At 41.2% G+C, this 14,726-nt stretch overlaps 1 protein-coding gene across 1 annotated transcript in view; it reads right to left on the bottom strand.

The window, feature by feature from the left end:
• The window catches only part of Usp8 (ubiquitin specific peptidase 8), a 53,489-nt gene extending 50,258 nt beyond the window's left edge, over positions 1-3,231 (bottom strand). Inside the window, exon 1 of the mRNA XM_028892682.2 lies at positions 3,070-3,231. The gene's annotated coding sequence lies outside the window, so the exon portion shown is untranslated. The remainder of the gene's footprint in view (positions 1-3,069) is intronic.
• Positions 3,232-14,726: the final 11,495 nt, after the last annotated feature.

Raw genomic sequence — 14,726 nt, 5'->3', positions numbered from 1 at the left:
TTTCAGGAAAGTGAGCAGCTCAGCAGGAACATTTTGAATATACAGTAAGTATCTAAACTATGGAGTCTAAACAGAAATAAGTTAATTTAAAAATCCCAATTTCATGGCTGGAGAGGTGGCTCACTGGTTAAGAGCACTGGCTGCTTTTGCTGAGAACCCAGGTTCAGTTCCCAGCAACTACATGACAGGTCACTCAAGTTCCAGGGAATCCAAAACTCTTCTGGCCTCCCTGGGCACCAGGCATACACACAGTGCAGACATACATGCAGGCAAAACACCCGTACAAATAAAAAATAAATCTTTCTATAAAACCCCTATTGTTGGGAAGATTACAACATATTGTCACTGAAAATGATACTGTATCACTTTTATTATGTGACAAAATACCTGAAATAACTCAAAGGTGTGTGTGTGTGTGTGTGTGTGTTAATTTGGTTCACTATTTCGGAAGAATTTCAGTCCATCACAGCAGGGAAAGTCATGACAGTGTTTACAGCAGCAGGAGTGTGCTGAGGTGGCTCCTTTAATCTGGCAGACTAGAAGCAGAGAGCTCTGGGGGAACCACGGGCCAGAACAACCTTCAACAGGCTACCCCCAGCAACAAACTTCCACCAGTCAGCCCACCTCCTAAAGGCTCCATACACTTCAAAACTGGGTTTGAAGCTGGGGTCTGGGGCCCAAGCACCCAAAATCTGAGCCTGGGAAAGGCATTTTACAATAATCCTATCTTCCTTGTTTTTATGTAGTGTTTTAAAACCTATATAATACTCCTTAATACACAGACATCAGCCTTTGCGGCATGCATCTGTAATTCCAGCTACCTAGAGAGGCTAAGGAAGGAGGATCTCTTAAGCTTAGGAGACACAGTAAGACACTTTCAAAAATATATATAAATAAATACACACAATAAAAATCCATAGACATTATATACTAATAATTAACATCAAGAAAATAAATCACCAAGGAATTGAACCCTTGTTTTTCTACAGCTGGTATTTTACTTAAGGTTCCAATCTGGGCATTCTAAAGGAAGAAAGATTCAGAAAAAGAACAGACATCACTTCAGTGAAGGAAAGTATAATGCTAAACAAGGAAAAGAAGAATTCTAAGGAACCTGAATAAGAATATTAGAATGCTAAGGAAAAAGAAAGAGAGAAGGAAGGAAATATCCCTAGTTTTTAATCTAAGAGAAATTACATATATTTAGATTATATTTGGTAAGTATTTAGAATATATATATATATATATATATATATATATATATATATATATATATATATTACAGTTTGGTGTGTTGTATATCTGCTTCTTGACTGCCGTGAGGTGAACAATTTCTATGACACACTCTTACCACCAAGACTCTGCTTCACCACTGACACAAAACAATGGAGCCAACCAACCTTGGGCAGAAGCCTCTGAAACTATGGGCCAAAATCAATCTTCTTCTCTTTAGAAAATTAGGATAAGCATTTTATGAATAAAATCTGATGTGTTGGCTTTATTTTACAACTGTCTTATTTACAAAGTTATCTGGATTCTGTCCCATTTATAGTATCAACAAAAGATCATGATTAATAAACTTCAAGTAAATAAATCAACAAGTTAAATAAAAAAAATCTTTAAATATTTTTGTTGGTTTCCTTATTCACTGTTATTTCAAAAAAATATGTCTACGAGCAATTATTCATTACTGACAGGTTTATATTACTACTGCAAGATCCTTGCAATTCAATTTTAAAGATGCACCTAATACACAGTCAAAAGAACAGGAATGCACATTTTAAGTATCTATAGTTATGGCATAATTAAGATATATCCTGATTATTAGTTATAACTAAGTGTAATTAAAGAAGCATGAATACAGGCAATATCACCACATTGGCACAGCACTCTACAAAGAGAAACCACCTAAATCCAACATGACACATTCCACAGGGAGTTTTACATAGAACGAGTTGAAATGGAGCAAAATCTGTTCACAAATCTAAGCGGAAGAGAGCTTGAAAAAATAACACAGGGATCCGAGCGAGGTGGCACACACCTTTAAGCCGGGCACTTGGGAGACAGAGGCAGGAGGGTCTCTGTGAGTTCGAGACCAGTCTGGTTTACAAAGTAAGCTCCTATCTAAAAAACAATAATAACAATAATTATGCTGGGTGGTGGTGGTACATGCCTTTAATGCCAACACTCTGGAGGTAGAGGCAGGTGGATCTCTATGAGTTCAAGGTCTACAAAGTGAGTTCAGGACAGCTAGGGCTGTTACACAGAGAAATCCTGCCTTGGGGGAAAAACAAACCAACAAATCAAAACAAACACCCCCAAAACTGACAAATAAGAATTACATCCACCAGTTAGGCAGGCATCGTTTCGAAAGCCTGGAGCTTTTTAATAAATATTAAACTCCTTGGACTCTGCAACACCTCTATGAGTCAAGTAAATACTTCTTGAGTGGCTGACTTGGTCAAGGTCACAGAGTAAACTGAAAGCAAGACCCAAAACACTGGCACGGGGTCTGCAGCTTGGCGAGTAGGTGAACATCACTGCAATGTGGAGTTCTGACAATGCCCTCGGTATATCCGAGTTGAAGTTAACTTGTCGGTGCCACACGTCTACAATCGAAGGCACATTTTTCGGGAGAGAAAACATCCTCTTTGTTTGAATAAGTTTTTTTTTTTTTTTTTTAAGTGTGAGGAGTTTGGTTAATTCACTTCTTGTACTTCACTAAAAACATAGGTGACTAGGGCAACCATGACAAATGGTTATAATAAGGCCTGGGGATGTGGGTAGCACACCAGAAAACAGAAGCCAAAGGAAGGAGATCAAAGTCGGGTCTAGTGTCTCAAGAGAAAGGGGAACTGGTCAAGGCCACCCTCTGGGACCGGCAAACCACAGCAAACTCTGGGCAACCGTAGGAGGGCAACGCGAGAGACCAGGAGTCCGGGCCCTTGCTGGACCAGCCAGTTGTCTGGGGTTGTCCCACCCCTCCGCGGACAGGGCTCGTCTCCCGGATGACCAGCAGCGGGCGGACGCCTTCCCGGGGAACCGGGGCCGGAGCCAGGCCGCACTCACCGCAGCGCCCGCACTCCGCTAACGCCAGCCTTCTCGCCTGACGCCCATCGCCCACCACCCGAGGGAGAACGAGCCTCCGCTCTCGGACGCAGGGCAGCGCAGCTCATCCCCTCTTCCCGATTTGCATTGCGTGGCGACGCGTCGCGTCTCCAGACGTCACGGAAGAGGAGGGGCTTCCAGTGAGCCCCGTAACTCCTCCCTCTGTCCCGCAGGGGAGGGACACCGGGAAGGTCTGCTCCGGAAGGGCGCGCGCCGAGGCGTCTGCGCATGCGCCAGGGAGGCGGTGTGCGCCGGTGCGTGACGGAAGCGCGCGTCTGGTACTTCCGGGGTCCTCGCGCTTCTCGTTTCCGGGTGGCAGCAAGTTCGACCTGTGTCTTGGACGTTTCCGGGGAGTAAGCGAGGGTGTTCTGACGCCTGTCGCCTGTATTTTTCTTCTCAGATCGGAAATTAGGGGGGGGAAAACGTGAAGGGGATTGATACCCTCTAAAACTTGGGAATAGGCATTCTCCAAAGCCAAGCCTCTGGTTAAAGAACAGACAAGTTAGGAAAACGGTACAGTCAACATCTCCTAAAGGCCCAGTCTTACAAAGCGGGGTCTGAACTTTTTGCAGAGTCTAGTTATGCACTCTTGTGGAGAAATGAGTTACTTCGATTATCTGTGTACATAAAAGCTGCTTAGGGTAGAGTTGTTGGCCCTAGTCACTAAATCCCTAGGGGCAGGCCAAATGTCTACTAAGTGTATAAAATGAAAGTGCTTACTAGATAGGCAACCATTAACCATAAAGAGTAGTAAGTGCCCAGTACACCAACGGTGCTTCACATACAGCCTTTAAAATAAACGTTAATTTCCTTTCCATTACAATTAGGTACATGCAAATAATAATAATAATAATAATCTTGTGGGGCTGGAGAGATGGCTCAGGGGTTAAGAGCACTGATTGCTATTCCAGAGGACCTGAGTTCAATTCCCAGCACCTACATGGCAGCTCACAGCTGTCTGTGAGTCCAGTTCCATAGCAAAACACCAATTCATGTAAAATAAAAAGTAAGTTTAAAAAAAATCTTGTATTTATACTTAAAAATCAACACTAACGTACTATTTGTTTTCCCAACTTGTAAAGACTGATATAGTAAGATACATTGTAATGCTTGGAACTATTGAGTAAAGAGTGTTAATAGCTTTTTCCATGGGGCTGGGGAGATGGCCCAGTGGTTAAAAGCACTAGCTGCTATTCTAGAGGACCCAGGCTCAATTCCCAGCACCTACCGGGCAGCTCACAACTGTCGATAATTTCAGTTTTAGGGGATCCAACACCCTCATACGGACATACATGCAGGCAAAACCACCAATGTACATGAAATAGAGATAAGTAGGTTTTTTGTACTTAAGAAATTGTTTTTTTGAACATAGATTTTAGGAAAATTTTTTCTCTGCTGAGCATCTGAGGATTGAGTAAGTAAAGAAAACTCTAGAGCTGAATTTGAGAGCATGGAGAAGAATTTGGGATGTTCTGACAGTTTAAAGGAGCTAGTAATGTAAATTGAAAGAGGAAGAGAGACATTATTGGAGTGAATCAATGAAAAATTTCTCTGGGCCCAACAAGATAAGTGAAAGCCTTACCAAGCATGTAAAGACCCACAGAGGTTTCCTAGTGAGAACTTACTCAGGGTTCGAGAATCTGAGCTTGCTTTACCAGCAGGGCTGCATAAGGGGATGACTGGACCATGGGTGTGGTTACCAGGTATTTGGAAGGGGCTGCACTTAGCTTTGCGGTGTGCTTTGATGGCAAAGGGGAAGGTTTTGCCCCACCCCTTGGCATTGCTATAAGAAGCCCTTTTGAAGAACTAGAAGGGGCCAGTGGATTGTGATCCAGGTCCTCCTGAAGCTATCCTGTGTTTCTATCTCCTCTTTGCTATCTTTATATCTGATACTAGAAAAAATAAATTCAAAAAACCAAAAAAGACTGTTAAAAATGTGATATATATATTTGTAATAAAGGCAGTTATTACATCTTTTTAAAAAAGTTTCTTATTCCTCTCTCCTCATCATAAGAACCTTTTAAAAGGCAGGAGCTGGCTTCCCACAGATGGTGCCCTGAACAGGGACTTAGGTTAAGGTGAAAGGATGACACATGGTGCTGGTTGGGGTGCATGGTGCTGGTTACCTCGTAGAAAGGTCACGGTCACAACAGAACCCAGTGTTAGTTCTCAGAGCTTTATTAGGAGAGAAAAGGGGGAGGAGGGGAAAGAGGAGAGCCAGGCTGGAGAGAGAGAAAGATGGTGGGTGGGGGAAGAGAGCAGAGCAGAGAGAGAGGGTGGGGTCTGCGTCCGTATTTTAAGGTGCGTATGTAGTCGCCAACACACACTGATGATGTAAGACGCAAGACCCAGAACTGTGCGTGTGCAGTTGTGTAGCTGGAGTGGCACAGAATCCTAACGTAAGGGACCCACACACAAGCAAATTTGACAATCTAAGTTTGATCCCTGAAAGCACACACACACACACACACACACACACACACACACACACCTGGTATTCCGAAAGTTGTCCTCTGATCTCCATGTGCTTCCCCTCCCGAAGAACCATAATTTTTTTTTAAATCTCTGAAGATGAGGTACCAGAAAGGTTTTTAACAAATACTGTTTTTAATATTTACCTATAGTTATTATTTTTATTTTTTATGTATGTATGCATATGGGTGCCTTCCGAGACCAAAAGAGGGTGTCCTACCCTCTAGAGCTAGAGTCACAGGTTGTTGTGAGCCACCCAATGAGTTCTGGGAACCAAAATCTCCTGGAAGAGCATCAAGAGCTCTTAACAATTGAGTCATCTCTCTAGCCCTCACCTACAGTTATTTTAGTTGCACTGATGAAACTCTGCTTCCATCTCCTTCCAGCAAACAGAATTCTTCTTACTTACTTTTTACCTGGAAACTTGCAGTGGCCACACCTATCAGGATCCCAGAAGAATTTCCTACCAGGCAAAACACAGCAACCATACTCTCCTAAGAACCAGAGAGAGGAACAGAAACCACAACAAATCACCCACTCAACAAAGGCAAGACCAGATATCAACACGTAGAATTACAATCTTTCCAAACCCAGATGCCTAGGCACCAGGTAAAAACAAAATAATAGCCAGGACAATATGTCTCCACCAGAGCCTAGCTACCCTACCATAGTAGGCCCAGAGAGTTGCAACTTAGCTGAAGCAAAGACAAAGACCCTAAAATAGCCTTTCTTTATAAATATGATAGAAGTCCTTAAAGAGGAAATTAATGAATCCCTTGAAGAAATCTATGAAAGCGCAAATGGTGGAAGGAAGTGAATAAAATAGTTCAGTACCTAAAAGTGAAAATAGAATCAATAAAGAAAACCCAAACTGAGGGAAATCTGAAAGTGAAATATTTAGGAAATCAAACAGGAACCTTATAAGCAAACCTCACCACCAGAATACAAGAAGAGATGGAAGAGAAAATCTCATGCACTGAAGAAATGGCACACACAACAGTAACAACAGAATAACAGGAATCAACAAGCACTGCTCATTGATGTCTCTCAACATCAGTGTTCTCAATGCCACAGTAAAAACAGTAAAAAACACAAACTAACAGAATGAATGCACACATAGGATCCATACTTCTGCATCCAAGAAACAGACCTTCACATCAAGGATAAACACAATCTTAGCTTAAGAGGATGGAAAAGGATTCCAAGCAAATGGATCTAAGAGGCAAGCTGGTATAGCCATTTAATATCTAACAAAATAGACTTCAAATCAAAACTAATCAGAAGAGATAGAGAAGGACACTACATACTCATCAGAGAAAAAATCCACAAAGAGGACATTCCAATTCTTTTTGTTTGTTTGTTTTTTGTTTATTTATTTTATTTTATTTTTTGAGTAAATCCAAAACTTATTCTAAGCCACAGTCATCCTAGGGTCCCCCCTGCCATATAGCCTCCCTGGTTCTGTGGATTACAGTCTGATTGTTCTTTGCTTTATATCTAGAATCCACTTATGAGTGAGTACATACCATGTTTGTCCTTCTGGGTTTGGGTTACCTCACTCAGGATGATATTTTCTAGTTCCATCCATTTGCCTGCAAATTTCATGTTGTCATTGTTTTTCTCTGCTGAGTAGTACTCCATTGTGTATATGTACCATATTTTTTAATCCATTCTTCGGTTGACGGGCATCTAGGTTGTTTCCAGGTTCTAGCTATTACAAAGAGTACTGCTATGAACATAGTTGAGCATGTTTCTTTGTGGTATGATTGAGCATTCCTTGGGTATATGCCCAAGAGTGGTATGGCTGGGTCTTGAGGTAGATCAATTCCCAATTTTCTGAGAAACCACCATACTGATTTCCACAGTGGTTGTACAAGTTTGCATTCCCACCAACAGTGGAGGAGTGTTCCCTTTGCTCCACATCCTCTCCAACATTGGTTGTCATTAGTGTTTTTGATCATTGCCATTCTGTCAGGTGTAAGGTGGTATCTCAGAGTTATTTTGATTTGCATTTCTCTGATGATTAAGGATGTTGAGCATTTCTTTAAATGTCTTTCAGCCATTTGTAATTCTTCTTTTGAGAATTCTCTGTTTAGCTCTTTAGCCCATTTTTTAAATTGGATTGTTCAGTATTTTGATGTCTAGTTTCTTGAGTTCTTTATATACTTTGAAGTTCAGGCCTCTGTCAGATGTGGGGTTGGTAAAGGTCTTTTCCCATTCTGTATGCTGTCTTTTGGACTTATTGACCATGTCTTTAACCCTACAAAAGTGTCTCAGTTTCAAGAGGTCCCATTTATTAATTGTTGTGCTCAGTGTTTGTGCTGCTGGTATTATATTTAGGAAGTGAAAAGTTCAAGTTCAAGTGTACTTCCTACTTTCTTTTCTATTAAGTTTAGTGTAACTGCATTTATGTTGAGGTCTTTGATCCACTTGGACTTGAGTTTTGTGCATGGTGACAGATATGAATCTATTTGTAATCTTTTACATATGACATCCAGTTATGCCAGCACCATTTGTTGAAGATATTTTCTTTTTTTCATTGTATAGTTTTGACTTCTTTGTCAAATATCAGGTGTTCATATGTGCGTAGATTAATGTCAGGGTCTTCAATTCAATTCCATTGGTCTGTATGTCAGTTTTTTTTTTTTTTTGGTTTTTCGAGACAGTTTCTCTGTGTGCTTTGCGCTTTCTGGATCACTTGTAGCCAGGTGGCTCGAACTCACAGAGATCGCTGGCTCTGCTCCGAGTGCTGGGATTAAAGGCGTGCGCCACCACCACCCGGCTGTATGTCAGTTTTTATACCAGTACCAAGCTGTTTTTATTACTATAGCTTTATAGTAGAGCTTTAGGTCAGTGATGGTGATGCCTCCGGAGGTTGCTTTATTATACAGGGAACTCCTACAGCTGATAAACTCCTTCAGTAAAGTGACAGGATACAAGATCAACTCAAAAAAATCAGTAGCCCTCTTATACATAAATGATAAAAGGGCTGAGAAAGGAGTCAGAGAAACATCACCCTTTACAATAGCCACAAATAATATAAAATACCTTGGGATAACACTAACAAGTGAAGGACCTTTTTGATAAGAACTTTAAATCTCTAAAGAAAGAAATTGAAGAAGATATCAGAAAATGGAAGGATATCCCATGCTCATGGATAGGTAGGATTAACATAGTAAAAATAGCAATCTTACCAAAAGCAATCTACAGATTCAATGCAATCCCCATCAATATCCCACAGACTTGGAAAGAAAAATACTCAACTTCATATGAAAAAACGAAAGACCCAGGATAGTTAAAAGACATTCCAATTCTTAACAAAGGACACCCAATGAAGAGTGATCCTTATTAGTCATAACAATTAAAACCATGAGTCAGATATCGAGGGTGAAAGCTGAAAGACCAGAGAAGCAGAGCAGCAGCCACTGGAAACTTCTTACCTCTATGAAACCTCAGCCCTAATTGGGCATCCTGTCTCTACAAAACCTCAGACTGAATGGGCCAGAGATCCTGTCTCCACTTGCCTTATATTCCTGTCTCCACCTCCCTAGTGCTGAGATTAAAGGTGTGTGCCACCACCGCCCAGCTCTGTTTCTCTTTTAAACTGGTTCAATGGTTGCCTTGAACTCCTGATCTTCATGCTTCCTCCTCCCAAGTGCTGGGATTAAAAGTGTGTGCCATCACTGCCTGGCCTCTATGGTTAACTAGTGGCTAGTTCTGCCCTCTGATCTCCAGGCAAGCTTTCTTTTTGTCAGAACACAAACAAAATATCATACAATAACCCAAGTTCATAAAAACTGCATAATTCATATATTGACCCTCACAAACTGACAGTGGGAGACGTCAATACCCAACTCTTGCCAATAGACAAGTCATCCAGACAAAAACTAAACAGAAATGCTGCAACTAACTGACATTATAAATCAAATGGACCTAATAGATATTTACAGAACATTTCACTCAAACACAAAGGAATGTACCTTCTTCTTATCAACTCATAGAAAGTTCTCCAAAATTGACCACATACTTGGACACAAAGCAAATCTCAATAGATACAAGAAAATTGAAACAACACCCCACATCCTATCTGACAACAACAGATTAAAACTGGATATCAACAACAGAAAGCTTACAAACTCTTAGAAACTGGACAACTCACTATGAATTTTAAAAAATGATCAAGACAGAAATTAAGAATGAAATTAAAGACTTTCTAGAATTGAATGAAAATGAATACACAACATACCCAAAGTTATGGGACACAATAAAGGGATTCCAAGAGGCAAATTCAAAACACTAAGTGCCTTCATAAAAGAAAATTAGAGAGATTCCCACACTAGCAACTTCACAGCTCACCTGAAATCTCTAGAACAAAAAGAAGTACAAAATAAACAAACTCTTATCCAAAATACCTAAAAGATGGAAAGAGACTCCAAATGAACCAAATCAAAAACAAACGGGGGCATTATAACAGACACTGAGGGTATCCAGAGAATCATAAAGACATACTTTAAAAACCTGTACGGCCGGGCAGTGGTGGTACATGCCTTTAATTCCAGCACTTGGGAAGCAGAGGCAGGTGGATCTCTGTGAGTTCAAGGTCAGCCTGATCTACAGAGCGAGTTCCAGGACAGCCAAGGCTACACAAAGAAGCCCTGTCCTCAAAAAACTAAACAAACAAACAACAACAACAACAAAAAAGCCGTACAATACCAAATTGGAAAATGGAAAAGAAATGGATGATTTTCTTGATACATACCACTTAGCAAAGTTAAGTCAAGATCAAATAAGCAATTTAAACAGAACTATAGCCCCTAGTAAAATAGAAGCAGTAATTAAAAGTCTCTCGAACAAAACACAACAAACAATAACAACACAAAACAAAAAAACAGGGCCGGATAGTTTTAGCACAGAATTCCACCAGACTTCTAATGAAGAGTTAGTGTCAGTAATCCTCAAATTATTCTACAAAATAGAAACAGAAGGGACATTGCCCAATTCATTTCATGAGGCTATAGTTACTGTGATACTCAAAGCATATAAAGATCCAACAAAGAAAGAGAATTGTAGACCAATTTCCCTAATGAACATAGATGCAAAAACATTCAATAAGGAGCTGAAGAGATGGCTCAGTGGTTAAGGGCACTGGCTGCTCTTCCAGAGGTCCTGAGTTCAATTCCCAGCAACCACATGGTGGCTCATAACCATCCATAATGAGATCTGGTGCCCTCTTCTGACATGCAGGCATACATGCAGGCAGAACATTGTATATATAATAAATAAATATTTATAAAAAAACATTCAATAAAATACTTGAAAGCCAATTCCAAGAACACATAAAAAAGAATCATGATCAAGTAGACTTCATCTCAGAGTTGCAGGGAAGGTTCAGCATACATAAATTAATAAATGTGGTCCACCACAAAACAAACTGAGAGTAACAAAAAACCACATGATCATCTCATTAGATGTAGAAAATGTTTTTGACAAAATCCAATACTCCTTCATGATAAAAGTACTAAAGAGATTAGGAATACAAGGGACATACCTCAACATAATAAAGGCAGTTGTACAGCAAGCCCATAGACAACATCGACTTAAATAGAGAGAGACTCAAAGCAATTCAACTAGGAAAAGGAAATACAAAAGATAGTATGGATGGTCAGGGGAGACTGGAATGGGAGCTTCAAGTTGGAGGGAGGGAAGAGGGAAGAAATATGGGGAGAGACAGCGAAAATTAAGGACCATTTGAGGGGTAGTATGAAAATCTAATACAGTAGAAGCTTCCTAAAATATATACATATACGACAGTGATCTAAAACGAAATTGCCGAATAATGGGAAGACAGAGCCCCAACTGGACATCTCTTGTCACCAAATGAAGCTTCTAGTGCTGGGACTGAGTTACATCTAATTGTGTTGTTGGCCAAAGTTGTTGGGAATCCCCAAACAACTCAAGCTGTTGCCAAGACTACAGGTTGCTCTCCGAAAACTGATGGCAAGGCCCCATTGCTGAAGACAACACCTATACAACTCATTGAACATGGAGAAGTCAATCTAGTGCCTACATAGAGCCATTACCCTCACATGCTAGTATCTTTGGTACAAGAAGTTACTCTGCATGCTATCTAGGGAGAAATGTAAACACCAACCTGGCCACAAACCCTTTGATCTACAATGGTATCCTGCCTGCAAGATATGGTAGGCTTGACTTAGGGCCCATTCCCATAAAATGGACCCTATACCCAACACTGCTCGAGTGACCAAGAACTCGAGACTAGATAGCACAGGGACCTAGGGTAAAACCAAATATTACTATTCTTTATGTTTTTAAAGGTAGCCATAACATGACTCCTAATGACATTCAGCTATACTCATAGATCGGTGCCCTGCTCAGATATCATCAGAGTAGCTTCCTCCTGTAGAAGATGCAAACAAATACAAAGACCCACAGCCAGACAATATGCAGAGAGTAATTTATCCATTTTAGGGCTCAGGGAACCCCATGGAAGAGGTGGAAAGAGTGTAAGAGGCAGAGGGCATGAAGGACACCAAGAAAACAGGCCCTCGAAATCACCAAGATCCATGCACCTGTGAACTCATAGAGAGTGAAGCCGCATACACAGGATCTGCAGGGGTCTGCACCAGATGGGGTCCCAGAGCTGAAAGGAGAAGTGGACACGTGCTCCCATCCCTAACCCAGAAGCTATATCCTATTGATAACCATTTGCAAATGAAAAGTTAGTTTTCGTAGAGTCTCATTGAGGAAACAAACTACTCTTAAGGGTAGGCTCCATGCCCAGCAGTAGATGGCCAACAGAAAATGAACTCAAGGGCATCTTTGGAGGTTCCATGTCTCATAATGTCCTGTCAGGGATTTTCTTTTTTAAAAATACTCCACCTAATTTAGAAAATTTTCTTCTTTTCTCTTTTTACCCTACATGTTATTTGTGTATATATTATGGCACCCAGTTTAGTGTTTTTATGGGATTCCTGAGTGTGCAAACGAGTGGGTTGCTGTTTCTTGTGCCTTCTCTTAGGCTCTTTTCTTTCTGTTCTGTTTTATCCTATTCCAAAGTGTTAGTTTTTGTTTTATCTTATCTTATTTTATTTTGTTATTATCCCTTAGAAGCTTTTTTTGTTTTCTAATGAGAGATAGAAAGGGGTGGGATGGATGGGAGGGGATGTGGGAGGAACTGGGAGAAGTAGAGAAAGAGGAAACCATAGTTAGGATATATTATGTGAGAAAAAAAAATCTACTTTAGGTGAAAGGAGGAAGAAAGGGAGTGGGTAGATAAATTGTAATTAGGCTCTGGACCTGCAACATTCCAAGCTGTCCACAGTCATTGAGGTTTTAATCATCAGTCAGCCCTTGCAGACACCACTTCTTTCCAGGAATTCTCGTTCACTGCAATCATTACTTTGGTCTGTTTGGGGATAAGTAGGTGTGTGTGTGTGTGTGTGTGTGTGTGTGTGTGTGTGTGTGTGTGTACACAAAACAGGTCCATATACACACAGAGAGAAAAATTAGAACATGAGTATATGTCCTCTCAGTGTGTCGCTTAACACAGCAACACAGTGTGCATCTTAACACAGCAACGCTTAGCTATTTCAGAATGTAATAGAGTGCTTCTGTTTGTGTGACCATGAAAAGATAAGATGACTGGATGGGTCTGCTTACACTTGCTTGTAGAAGTAGGATAGTGATTTAGGATATAAGAGAAATTCCTAAGTAGATTTGTTTACTGCTTTGTAATTGGACTATATGGAGAAGATCGAGTGATGTTTACTCTCTCGGCTGTGACTGCGTATGGCCTGCATGAGTCTGTCCTGCTTGTGTGTTGGAAGCTTGGTTCTCAGTGTGGCAGTGTTGAGCGGTGGTGTGGATCCTTTGTGAGGCAGGAGCTAATGAGAACACTACTCACAGAGGGGACTGACGTCTTACTGGTGGGACTATAGCCCTTGAGAGACCATTGTTAGCAAAGTGAGTGAGCCAGACCGATGACCCTTTCCTTCACTTCTTAAATTGCCACAAGACCCTCTTTTTCTGTTGTTAGGGGATAGGTGAGTCCTCTTTCGAGCTTTCCTACAGCCTTCTGATACCTGGCAGACTTAAACCTCAAGAGCAAAATAGTGGCAGAGAGTGGGCTGCGGACAGGGGGCAATGCATCTACTGCCAAACAAAAACAAAAACAAAAACCCAAAAAACAAAACAAACAAACAAAAACTACAAAAATTCCAACAGAATCAGCTGCCCCGGCAGAAGGAAGCAGGGAAGCAGCAGCCTGCAAAGGCCGCTGTAGCAACCAAAGCAGAAAGGAAAACTTTTACAGTTTTCCTCCCTCCTCAGAGAGAGAGAGACTTGATTATGAACTTTTAGTAACTTTCCGTGGGCTGGGGCTTCTTCTTCTCCTCTACAGGTTTGGCAGCTCTTCCCTGAGGGAGCCTAGCTCTTGACTTTGTTTGCATAGCTACATTCACCCCACCAGGGACAACTAGGCATAAGAGGGACCTGATACATGTGGACTCCAGCATGCAAAAGGTGGCGGAACTGCTACAGGAGGCAGAGGAAGAGGAGAAAGAAGACTTCTGAATCCATCTCCTGACTCTGACTGTGTGCGCAATCAACCCCGATGCTCCTGCTCAATTAGAGGAAGATGCCTGAATAGAGACTTTGGAGCTCAGCTCCCAGTTGACTCGTTCGCTGGAGAGGAAGATACCTTCATCACTCCCTGGAGAAACACTCACTGAGATCCCTGTGCCTGAGGCTTCTGCACTGGACAGGGAGCTCACTTGAAGCAGCCTCCAGGACTCCACAACTCCTGCCTCAGCCTCTGAGACTGCATGTCAGCTGCAGCTAGGAATTCATTCCCGCAGTTAACCTGAGTTCTCTGCAAGAGCAGCAAGTGCCCTTAACCACTGAGCAAGCCACCTCTCCAGCCCCCTGTCAGCTCTTACCTGAATTTCCAGCATGCTGGCTTATTCTATGTGATTTGAACTTGCCAGCTCTAATTATTGCATAGTCCAATTTAAAAAATCTCTTCCCTCTTCCAAATAGAAGTTTGTATATACTATACCCTTTATATTTACTATATGTATGGTATATAATTTGATATGTATTTTGTATATAAATGAAATTTATATTTA

This window comes from Peromyscus leucopus, chromosome 4 (genome assembly GCF_004664715.2).
Source record: "Peromyscus leucopus breed LL Stock chromosome 4, UCI_PerLeu_2.1, whole genome shotgun sequence".
Lineage (NCBI taxonomy): Eukaryota > Metazoa > Chordata > Mammalia > Rodentia > Cricetidae > Peromyscus > Peromyscus leucopus.
Note: the sequence above shows the minus strand (reverse complement) of the source record. Positions and strands in the feature narration are given on the sequence as shown.